The following is an 11,893-nucleotide window of genomic DNA, read 5'->3' on the forward strand; positions in this document are numbered from 1 at the left end:
GCGGCGCCTTCCCGGCCCCGCACCTGCTCTCCGTAGCGCTGCGAGCAGCGGGGCGCGCAGCCGCTTGATGTTAGGCAGCAGCCTCCAGCACTGATTTTTTCTACAGCATTAGGGATTTGTTATTTAGATGCAGCGGCGTAACTGATTTCACACTAACTGCAACAGATTTCCAGGAGATTTCTTAGGTAACACGGCGATAACGTTTCTAGCGATGCAAATGGGGTGGGTGTCAGTGACCTGGGGCCATTCGTTCCACACAGCAATGCTGCAAGTACCTTTTAGAAACAGCAATTTGGACAGTAGTGTTGAGGGTGTATGCGGCATGCGCAGTAAACTGTTATTCTGGCATCTGTTTTGGGTGGGCCAAATTCAGAATTCCATACAGGGCTGTGGGCTCCTCCTGTAACACCTACCTCTGAAATGCCCCCGGCTGCCTCTGCAGACTTGCTTACCTGAGCCACAGCAAAGATGTAATTATTTTTGTTACTTTTGCCTGTTTTGTTTTCTTTTTTTGGTTTTTTTGGTGTTTTTTTTTTAATGTGGCTTCCCAGTGAAAGGAGGCTTATGTGATTATACCATCTGTCCGTCATTCCCCAGTGATGTCCGGTACGAAACGAATTTGACAGAAGGATAAAGATCTCAAAGAGATTTAAATTCTTAAAACGTTTAATGAGAATCAACAGCAACATGCAATTTGTTGCCCTGCTGGGGGAAGGACTGCAGTGCAAATGCAGCATATCTATCTGCTTGTTCTTCTGCTGCGTAATAGCAAACGAATACTCCCTGGCTGATCTGCCATCTCCAAATCTGCCACATTGCTTATTGCCCAGCTAACCAGGGAGAGATCTAGAAGCAGGGAAGTGGTGGAAACTGGGAGGTTAGAGCAAATGGGAAATGGGAGTTGACCATACTGGGGAAGGGGAACTGGAAATATGAGGTAAAAGGAGAGGTACCGAGAGTAGTGTATTAGGAAGACAGATGTGAAGAGAGGAGTTAGGATCATTATAGGTGGCTGCTGTCATGGGAAGATGTAAAAGGCATAACATAAATCTGAAAAAAAAAATTATTTTAGTGGCTCTGCTACTGATAGATGTGCTTGTTTTCCTTGAATTGTGATCCTGAATCTTTCAGTCTAGTGTCTGTACTCAGAGCTGCAGCATGAAGACGCCTGCTCCCCTTCCAGCAGTCAGGTCAGGCACATCCCCGTTCTCCAACCCTCTTCTCCATGCATGACTGCAAGCCTGTCACCAGGCTGAGCAGACAGGATTGGGAGAAACTGGAGAAAGGGTTCAAGCCACAGAACAGCTGCTCCTGATCCCAGTCACCACCACTGTCCTGTTCAGAGACTTCAGCATTAGTCTAAGAAGAGGCTATCCATGCATCCATTCCTGGTTAAATACTGCAGGTGGACCCATTGCCCTTGGAGAAGAGAGGAAAAGAACACAAAGAATCAGGAACCAGTTTTGTGGTGGTTACAAAGCTGAACTGTCATCTCTCCATCTGCATGAACCAGTGGCAATACGTTTCCCAGAGCTGTGGGGCCCAGGTTGAATGCGTGTCGTGCCGTGTTACCCACCACCCTGCATGTACTTGGGAGCAAAGCTCCTCAAGCATGTTCTTTGGTTTTATTTTTGTTTCCCCGCCCCATCCGCCCAGGAAAAGGGTCATCGCTCAAGCGATGAAGAGTCCTTTTAACCTTTGCAAGATACATGAAAATTTAAAAGATGGTAACTTGGTACTGGGCCTGAGCAGTGCTGTTGAAGTGCTGCTGCTGAAAGCAATGCTATGCTAACATAAATATTTTGCTCTCCAGACCCACATGGTATCTCTACATAGCACTCAGCTGTGTGAACATATGCACTGGACTGAGATGTCTCTGTTCTGTGCTCGGTTGCTTTCTGCTGACATACCCTCCATTTCCTCTTTTGCTGGAGATTGTGAACTCAGGGCCTAACATGAAAGCCTTCCAGCTTCAGCACCTTATAAATGAAATCTTGACTTTCCAAATGCAGAGTGTAGCAGCCTTATCTACATCTAAAAAATGTAGTAATGCCCATGGGGTTCCAGGAAAGAGCTATGTCTTGCTTTTACTAAATCTCCTGGGGAGTCTGAGAAACAGGAATAGATCCAAAATTGAATGACTTCGTGGTTTCTGAGCTAAGCTAGAAAGGAAAGGAATTTTCTGCTATTGCCCATTAATTTGTAGGGCATTCACATTTAAACAAACAAAAAAGAATGTGTGTTGCTATCTTTGTATGTACTTTTTTTTTCTATAGTAAGTGTGCAGCAAAAGTAAGTCATGCGCATACTCTGAAGTCTGTTATAAATAGTAGAATGAAAAGAACGTTCCCCTGCCTGAGCTGCCAATATTTTTCCTATGTTAAGAACAACCACTAAGTAAGATTGATATATTCTTAATCAAGAAGGAGTTCAAAGTGCATTACTAATGAAAAAAAAGGTTTTTTTTTCTTCTTTTGATACGTACTTCTATCTGGAAAGATGTGAAATATTTCCAAATATTTAAAATAGTGAGATCAGAAGTAAGGAAAAGACTGTCAATGGAAGAACTTTTTTTCCCTTTAGATGTGTAGATCCTAATATGCATTGTGCTTGGTTGTCACAAACGTGTAGACTCCAGGGCCTAACTCTCCCAGAGTCATGTCAGGGTCACTTCAGTGTGCAATTGCACTGACTTTTACTTCATATATGCATTGTGATTCTTCATGCAGAAACCCCAAAACCCGTAGCATAAGTATGGTGTTCCCAGAAGGAAGGAACCTCAGAAGGGCTTTGATCTAGGTCAGCCTGCTGTGGCAACACTCACATTACAGCTGACCTGCCAGGTAAATAATCTGGAAAACCCTCCTGTTTGTAGGTAATAGAAGTACTTTTAATGCAATCCTAGAATTCAAGACCTGATTCTTTAAAACAGTTAATGACTGGTTTTCTATATGTTTCCTACAAATCCTCGATGTGGATCTCATGCAGTCTGTATTCCTTTGGTTGCCTGCCTCCTGTTGATCAAACCGAGTCTGACATTGGCAGAAATGACAAAAAAGCAGTTGGTCTGTGCCAGAGATGTGCATGATGAAGCTGCGTCATGCCTTGAAGGCATATGTATTTACACTGAAGAAATCTTCCCATCGCATCAAAACATTTACTGTCTTTTTTCTTCTCATGATGCTTTCTAAGTCATCTAACAGTCGTTCAGGTTGTTTTGGTCCCTCCTCAGCAGTGTTTTCCATTCTCTCTCTCTTCCTCCCTCTCCTTCCCTCCCTCCGGGTTTGTGTAGGGAAACAAGAATGCAAAAACCTGTGGCATCACATTGTAATCTATGGCAACTGCCTTGTGTCTCTTCCTGGCTTGGCTTTGCTGCTGGTCTTTCTTTAATAATATGTTCATTTGAAACAGCCACATAAATTACCTAGTGACATAGATCTTTTGTTCTTCTACGGTCATCTATTCCATCTCCATCACTTTGAGCATGATTAATTCCAGTGTTTGTGTGACAGGTTAGGTGACAACCGAAGCTGAATCCAGCACAAGTACAGAGGATTGCTACAGAGGAGGCATAAGGTTCACTGACCTGTGATCTCTTTTCCCTAAGCAATCCTGTTTAATTATTGCAATGGAAGTTTCATTTCTCCTGTTATTGAAGTTTTCTATTCCTTAATCTTGTCAGGATGAAATCAGCAGCCAAGTTGTGTCTTTCACTTTTTGCGGATTTCTTCTCTCTAGATGGCTTAATATAACTTTTCCTAGGAAAATATAAACTATCACATATCTTTATAGAATTGAACTGTCTTCCTAACTCTTCTGAGCTGAGCAACAAATTATGAGCTTATTTTACCCCAAGGAAGGCTCATCACCTAATTGCAAGGTTGCAAAAGAACTCAAGTAGAATTCTAAAATTCAGAAAGAATACTATTTTTACCTAGATGTTAACTACAAAGGTAGGAAAACAGTTCCATTAGCTCCAATACTGAATATGCCTGCCCCATCTAGTAGTTTGCCGCAGGAATAATTAAGAAGCATTCAGTGACTTCTCTTACAATAGTGTAGGAGTCCAGCTTCAAGCAGTCCTGACCGTCTCGCCAAGAAGAACATGGAATATGACAAATAAGACAAGAATACAGTCTTTTTGAAAGTCTGTGGTCAGAAAAGACTCAACAAAAGGCACATATACTATCACAAAATAATGACATTGGTGGTTTTTGAGTTAGAAAACAATCAGTAATGAAGTCATAACTTCTGTATTAAAAAAAAAAAAAAAAACCAACAGCAATAACAATAGCAATAATAATAGGTTTACCTGGTCGGGATTTGACTTTGCAGTACTGGAATTACTCTGTAGGCACTTACAGAACAGGCGTTAAGACAGCACAGAAAAAAAAAAAAAAAAAAAAAGTTTGTCCCTGTTCCAAGCTTAAACAGAAGAATATTTGCATTACGGAACAACCACACATAAGATAGAAGGTGGATAAATTATACACGTAAACTCTATGGGGTTCCTAGCTCTTACTGAATAAAAAGTACAATATCATGAAAAATTTTAAATTCATCTCTGTATAATATAGTTGTTTTTTTCATTATGCACCAATTTTCTCTTTAATAATAGAAATAAATGGAGGCTTCAGTCACGCAAACAGCTCCACACAGGGACATGTCTGTGCAAGACCAAGACCTAAATGTTGAAACCCTATTGATTCATTTTACCATAACAAAAGAAGTTAAACTATTCTAAGATTCAGTCTGGTAATTACATGTTCTATTCTGCATTAAATACCCATGATTTAGCTATTAGGTTGTGCTAGCTTCCATGAGGGTTCAAGTTAAGTATTAAATTAGGTTAAAATCTTTAATGAGAAAATCATATTGAAAAAGATTCTTAGGTGATATTTTTGTGTGCTTGTACAAAAATGCCATAGATATATCACTTAATCCCTGTTGCGCTGTGCTAGGTATAGTTTTAAAAAAATGAGAGAACAAGCAAGACTGTTAGATGTGTTTCTCCTCACTGCACCCCCTGCCCGAGGCATACATAGAAAACGCATTCAAGCAAAATGTGGTTTCCCACCCGTTTCCTGAACGGAACAAGGTATCGAACAATGTGTGCGCTCAAGTGACACTGATGGCAGCTACTGCACTGCACATCAGGATGTGACGGCTGAGCGGTCCCATGGGCTTTGGGCAGCAGGAGAAATGGCAAAGCGGAACCGTCAGAGCAAAAACGTCCACTGATTGCGTTATGGCACTGACTGCCTTCACACATACATTGGGGAAAGCAGATCCACTGTTTTCCTAAAACAGAGCATCTGCCTTTCTTCTTTACGTACATAGCAAGTCTCACTCTAGCCTTACTTCATGGTGTAACTCACAAGTAATGGGACCTACACAGCAGACTGGGACAGGACTTTTGTTTACATAGCCAGCACTCCTGCTACTGTCCTTGAGGACAAAGCCTTTTTGTTTTTTTCTTATGAGTATGTGAAAAAAAAAAAAAAAAAAGACTTTCTAAACACTCCTAGGCAATGAAGGATAGGGATATAGTTAGAAAATGTACAAATTGCTCCAAGCACGGGGTGTGGGTGTGATTACACCCATTAATAAAGGACTTGCCTTGGGTAAATATAAATTGTAGCCAAAGTGCTTTTGGCTGCTCAGAGTTACCACCCAGTTCCAAGAAGAGGATTGTAAGTGATTAGTGCAGTGCTCCTGAAGGGGAAAGGGGAGCCAGAAGTGTAAATACGAGAGGAGATTTAGGGCTTCTCTAAGCTATGGCTTCAAACCTGTCAGCAACCTGCACACAATGTCTCTGTTATTTAAGTTACGATGTGATTCTGTTTTGCAGGGATGTGTATCCCATTTCTGGTTCAGGTCCCCTCCCTCCTTTTAGTGAGTTAAGCATTTGGGAGAAAATGAGTACGGACTAAAAGTGATGATAATGTATTATTGTTTGTGTTGTGCTAGTTTCCAAGGGCCTCAAAAAGCATCGGGGAGCTGTTGTGTTTGATGCTGTAGGAACACACAGGAAGGTGCTCCCCATACGACATCCCTCCTCCCCTCTCGAGTCCTCTCAGTAGAAGGAAGATTATTTTTGCAGGCTGCTCCAAGCTCAAGCATTCAGTGTGAGGCTTGCACAGTTGCCCTTCTCTGTGCGCTTTCCCACAGCTGGGCTGCCGTCTCGTGCATTTGCTTCAATCCCTCTCCTGCACTTGGCCACCGCAGAGCCCAGAAAACTGGGCTGACCTAGTTGGTGTGACCGCTGTCGGGAATTGGCTGGTGAAGAAGGTCATGAGACAAGGTTATGGGACTGAGCTGCAGCTAAAGGTGAGAACCGCACTCAAAAGCTCCTTGTGCTATGGCTTCTCCTTTTGTCGTGTAACTTAAGATGTTCCTTGGACATGTTCATCAGTTCACAACACCATACAACGCTATGCATGCTTCAGGGTAGAAAATACTCTAGCAGTCTGCTTTTAGTTCCCTTGAAAGCGACTTTCAAGTTGTATTATTTACATCAAAGCAGCATTTACATTCCTCTGTTTTCAATATTTTTCTTGAGGGCATTGAAAGATAACAACACGAGCAGCAATGACAAGAGTAACAACAACAGTAATAACATAAAAGCAATGTATCCAGTAGGAGGCTTTTATGATGTATAGTTCCATAAATGTCTACATCACAAAATCCAACCCTCATTTTACGTGGTGCTATAAAATCGCAGAACAAAAAGATAAACTCAATGGGATTTCAGTAGGCCATGGATCATATAGCTGGGTGATCTGAGTTATATTATCAGCTTCAGTTCCTGACTTTGAACAAAACACATAAACTGTCCTGCTTTCATCCTATTTTCCTTCCTGTACAGAAATTTCCAGGTTGGATGCAGTCATTATGATCTTTCTCTGTAGAGAAAAAGGCATGTGTAGACGACAGTTCATTTCACTAAACGTTTAACTTGCACCCTGGATGCTCTTCTCTTTCACATGGAGAGCCTAAGCTGACTGTATTGCTGAGGTCAATGTCTTGGGTAAATGTGTGTGTAATGCTGGGGGCAGTGGGGGGGAAATGAATCCAGCCCTCTCAATCCAAGACTTTTAAGCAAGATTAATGTTCAGTCTCTCCAAAGACACTGCAGGCTTTTTAACCTGCCTGGCAAGCCCTGTGTAGAACTCAAAAACTAGAAGCCACAGGCCTACCAAAAGATGGAGAGTCTGTGAGAACTGCAGTCAAAGGTAACCCAAGGATCTTCACCGAAGGATCTTCAAAGTAGCTGTGCTGGGTACTGGTGTGTCAATGTTACAGCAGTAAAGAGCACAGCACAACTAGCAAGTGTTTTTAGAACCTAGGCCAGCCCAGTGCTGCTCTGCCTGTTCCTATCACTATCAGATAATTCAGGTTTGTCCTCATGAGCTGAAGTCACAACCTTGACAACCTCCTGGTGCATGAGCATACCTCAACAAGTAGTTTCTATTCTTCTGAAATACATACTTTGTGGTTTTGTTTGGCTTGTATGTATATTTAGGATGAGAGGAAATGGCCTGAAGTTGTGTCAGGGGAGGTTTACATTGGGTATTAGGATAAATTTCTTCAGTGAAAGAGTGGTCAAGCATTGGAACAGGCTGCCCAGAGAGGTGATGGAGTCACCATCCCTGGAGGTGTTCAAAAAATGTGTAGATGCGGCACTTTGGGGCGTGCTTTAGTAGGCATGGTGGTGTTGGGTTGACGGTTGGACTGACAATCTTAGAGATCCTTTCCAACCTTAATGATTCTATTCTAGTTTTACTTTCATTAAAAAATAATGCAGCCACCAAGCCAGGCAACATGCAATTAATTATTACTCTACCCTTAATTGGTTTAGTAGTGTACTTGGTAGTGTTAGGTTAATGGTTGGACTTGATGATCTTAAAGGTCTTTTCCAACCTAAACAATTCTATGATTCTATATTACTGTGTGAAATTCAGTGGTCTGTGGTATGAAGGAGGATATACAAGTTGATAAGAAGGGTTGTTTGTGTGTTTAAACTCAGTGAATCACTGTGAGGTGGGATTGAGTCAAATGTTTGGAGAGAGTCAGACTGAGAGACTGAACGTGCAGGGAGCAGGGCTCTGACAATTCCCAATAGCCTGTTCAGATTTGCTAGTTCTCTGGTGACAGTGTCTACCACTGCCTGTGTTTAGTTTTCATTAAATTGCATTGAGTGTTTTTGTGACCTGCAGCCATGTCCTTTTATACTTCCATCTGCTCGCAGAGGCTGAAAAGATTATTGTAAATCAGGACTTACGTGATGCTGGGAGCAACTGTTGAGTCAGAAGGCTGAGCTGGTCCTGAACTCACCCCCTAGTGACATTACTGCAATACCCACTACTAGGCACTAGTCACAAAATTAAGGCTGAAATTCTGGTGCCTGGCTAAACTTCAATTTTGGTAATAAATATTGTAATATACTGTGTAAAAAGTAGAAAAAGCAGTGAACAGTAAGAAAAGATTTCCCGAGTCTATTTCCTTGAATTCCAATAATGTCCATATATACACCAATGTATATATTAAAACCAATTAGATTTCTTTTGTTCTCCGTTGAAATCAGAAAACTGTTATAGAGGCTTACTCAGTCATACTTTCTCTGCTTTCCAGAGTGAAGCTAATGAATACATCTGTCATACCACAGTTTTCATGATGTTCCCCTTGTCTCCATGGGGGTGTATCTTTACAGCCTTTATTTTAGTGATGTGTTTTCCCCACTGACTCCAGTTGTCCTTCTCTGCATCTATTCAAATTCCAATACACCTTCCATGAACCAAGAAACCCAAAATTTCATTGAGTATACCAATGTCTTACCAGGACTTCTTGGAATTCCATTTACCACAATACTGAATATGTTATTTGGATTGCTGCAGGTGGTTATGAACCACCCATTCTTCAAGGCCCTGTACAAACAGCTGCCAGTAACCAATTGAACAGGAATGAGAAATTTGGGCTCCTTCTAAGCCTTGACTTGTGTGTTACTCAGTGTAGACTCATTATATTTTAGCTATATTTACTAATTATCATTATTTCTTTATTAACAGCTTTTGTTAACCACTGAGATGCTAGGTTTCTTTTTCTTATGCTTATGATCTTGTGGGAAGCTGTAGACAATCCAGGAGATTCCTAGAATGCATTGAGGATAACTTCCTAAGCCAGGTAATAGACACACCTGCCCAAGGGGTTGCAATACTGGACCTGATGGTCACCAGTGCAAGTGAGCTCATCAGTGATGTCAAGATTGGAGGCAGCCTGGGCTGCAGTGATCATGCATCGGTGCAGTTCACACTCCTGAGGGATATGGGAAAAGAAAGGAGTATAGTCAGGACCCTAAATTTTAGGAAAGCAAACTTCCAGCTCTTCAAGGAGTTAGTCAGAAAGATCCCCTGGGAAATGGTCCTCAGGGGCAGGGGAACAGAACAGAGTTGGAAGATCTTTAAGGACACCTTCCATAGAGCACAAGAGCTCAGTCCCCAGGTGTAAGAAATCAGGCAAGGAAGGGAAGAGACCAGCATGGCTGAGTCAAGACCTGCTGGTCAAACTAAAGAGCAAGAGGGAACTGCACAGGCAGTGGAATCAGGGACAGGTATCCTGGGAAGAGTACAGGGAAGCTGCCTGGTTGTGTAGGGAGGGGGGTCAGGAAGACCAAGGCACGGCTGGAGCTGAATTTGGCAAGGGATGTAAAGAATAACAAGAAGGGCTTCTACAGGTATATCAGCCAGAAAAGGAAGGTTAAAGAAAGCGTATTCCCCCGATGAACAAGAATGGCGACCTAGTATCAACAGACGAGGAGAAGGCTGAGGTACTCAACAACTTTTTTGCCTCAGTCTTCACCAGCAACCTCTTTCTTCACCCCTCCCAAAGTTGATGGACAAGATGGGGACCAGGGGGGTAAAGCCCCTCCCACTGTAAGGGAAGATCAGGTTTGAGACCACCTGAAGAACCTGAATGTATACAAGTCTATGGGACCTGATGAGATGCATCCCAGAGTCCTGAGGGAATTGGCTGATGTAGTTGCCAAGCCACTCTCCATGATATTTGAAAAGTCATGGCAGTCAGGTGAAATCCCTGGTGACTGGAAGAAGGGGAGTGTTGTGCCCATTTTTAAAAAGGGTAGAAAGGAGAACTCTGGGAACTACCGACCTGTCAGCCTCACCTCTGTGCCTGGGAAGATCATGGAACAGATCCTCCTAAAAGCTATGCTCAAGCACATGGAGTATGGGGAGGTGATTTGAGACAGCCAGCATGGCTTCACCAAAGGCAAGTCCTGCCTGACCAAGCTAGTGGCTTTCTATGAAGGAGTGACTGCATCAGTGGACAAGGGAAAACCAATGGATGTCATCTATCTGGACTTCTGTAAAGCCTTCGACACAGTCCCCCACAACATCCTTCTCTCTAAATTGGGGAGATATGGATTTGACGGATGGACTGTTCAGTGGATAAGGAATTGGTTGGATGGTCGCGTCCAGAGGGTCGTGGTCAATGGCTTGATGTCCACATGGCGACTGGTGACAAGTGGGGTCCCTCAGGGGTCCGTACTGGGATCGGTGCTGTTTAATATCTTCATCAATGACATAAATAGTGGGATTGAGTGCACCCTCAGCAAGTTTGCAGACGACACCAAGCTGAGTGGTGCGGTTGACACACCAGAAGGATGAGATGTCATCCAAAGGGTCCTGGACAAGCTGGAGAGGTGGGCCTGTGTGAACCTCATGAGGTTCAACAAGGCCAAGTGCAAGGTCCTGCACCTGGGACGGGGCAACCCCCGATATCAGTACAGGTTGGGGGATGAAGGGATTGAGAGCAGCCCTGCGGAGAAGGACTTGGGGGTAGTGGTGGATGAAAAGCTGGACATGAGCCAGCAATGTGCACTTGCAGGCCAGAAAGCCAACCGTATCCTGGGCTTCATCAAAAGAAGCGTGGCCAGCAGGTTGAGGGAGGGGATTCTGCCCCTCTGCTCTGCTCTGGTGAGACCTCACCTGGAGTACTGCATCCAGCTCTGGGGCCCTCAGCACAAGAAGGACATGGACCTGCTGGAGCGGGTCCAGAGGAGGGCCACCAAAATGATCCGAGGGCTGGAGCACTTCTCCTATGAGGCCAGGCTGAGAGAGTTGGGGTTGTTCAGCCTGCAGAAGAGAAGGCTGCGAGGAGACCTAATTGTGGCCTTTCAGTACTTAAAGGGGGCCTATAGGAAGGATGGGGAGAATCTTTTTAGCAAGGCCTGTTGTGACAGGACAAGGAATAATGGATTTAAACTAAAGAAGAATAGATTTAGACTAGACATAAGAAAGAAATTTTTTACAGTGTGGGTGGTGAAGCACTGGCACAGGTTGCCCAGAGAGGTGGTAGATGCCCCATCCCTGGCAACATTCAAGGTCAGGTTGGACGGGGCTCTGAGCAACCTGATCTGGTTAAAGCTGTCCCTGCTCACTGCAGGGGGGTTGGGCTAGATGACCTCTAAAGGCCCCTTCCAACCCAAAGCATTCTATGATTCTATGACGGTATGATCTTGTACCTTGTACCATTACATTTAATCTCATTTTTAATCTGCTAGCTTTCGAGGTCATTCAACCTTACTGAACAAATAAAAGTGAACCTGGTAAGATCTGCTGGCTTCTCAAAATCAGGAAAGATTTTGACTAACAACTCAGGTCATTAACAAAAATTAAGAAAAATTCAGATTAATGAATGACTCAGGAGTAATTAGCAGCAGCCAATGAGTTTCCAGATCTCCCATTTAGTAATTCCTTCCCCACCCTAAAATTCTTTTAATAACATCCATTTTTATGTACAATATTAAAATTACTCAGTAATAATTCATAAAATATGGTGTCATATCACATAACCAAAATCAGCTTTTCTACAGACG

This window comes from Pelecanus crispus, chromosome 3, assembly GCF_030463565.1.
Source record: "Pelecanus crispus isolate bPelCri1 chromosome 3, bPelCri1.pri, whole genome shotgun sequence".
Taxonomy (NCBI): Eukaryota; Metazoa; Chordata; class Aves; order Pelecaniformes; family Pelecanidae; genus Pelecanus; species Pelecanus crispus.